Genomic DNA, 463 nt, shown 5'->3' with positions numbered 1-463 from the left:
CTGAAAGTTCTGAACCAATCATCTGTGTGTTATCGCTAAATTACCCTACAAACTGGGCACTCTCGTGGCAGGGGCTTTCTCACGTGTCCGTGTAAAGCTTAACTTAACACGGACCCATATTCCAACTGGACATGCAATTTTCTGAGAACATTGTAAACCATGAAAAAATCGCTTTTTCTCTCTGAAACAGAAGCCTGGTTGTGCTTCTAGCAAAGCGAGGCGCAGCTCCGGCACCGACTTTGCAGGTGTCATGGTCCAGCAAGCGCCAAAGAAGAGTTACGGGCAGCCATTGAGAGGTAAGTCTGCCCTAGGGAGTAGCTCTGGTGAGGAGGGAGAGTCCCAGGCGGCCGAGGAAACTCCCCCTCCGCGATAGGGCGCGGTGAGTAAGCGCGGCGGGGGCGCACCTGGCGGGCCGAGCGGGCGGCGGGGCGGCAGTGCCCGGCTGTGAGGGCAGGCGGGGGCC

At 57.5% G+C, this 463-nt stretch overlaps 1 protein-coding gene across 2 annotated transcripts in view; it reads left to right on the top strand.

Moving 5' to 3' along the window:
* TC2N (tandem C2 domains, nuclear) overlaps nucleotides 1-463 on the top strand; it is a 33799-nt gene that overhangs the window by 2086 nt on the left and 31250 nt on the right. For both annotated transcript variants that reach the window (XM_017729015.1, XM_017729014.1), the window contains exon 3: nucleotides 191-296. The gene's annotated coding sequence lies outside the window, so the exon portion shown is untranslated. The remainder of the gene's footprint in view (nucleotides 1-190; nucleotides 297-463) is intronic.

The sequence above is a fragment of the Corvus brachyrhynchos genome, unplaced genomic scaffold (assembly GCF_000691975.1).
Source record: "Corvus brachyrhynchos isolate BGI_N302 unplaced genomic scaffold, ASM69197v1 scaffold1, whole genome shotgun sequence".
NCBI classification, from domain to species: Eukaryota; Metazoa; Chordata; class Aves; order Passeriformes; family Corvidae; genus Corvus; species Corvus brachyrhynchos.
The sequence above is the reverse complement of the archived record's forward strand: the minus strand, read 5'-3'. Positions and strand labels throughout refer to the sequence as shown.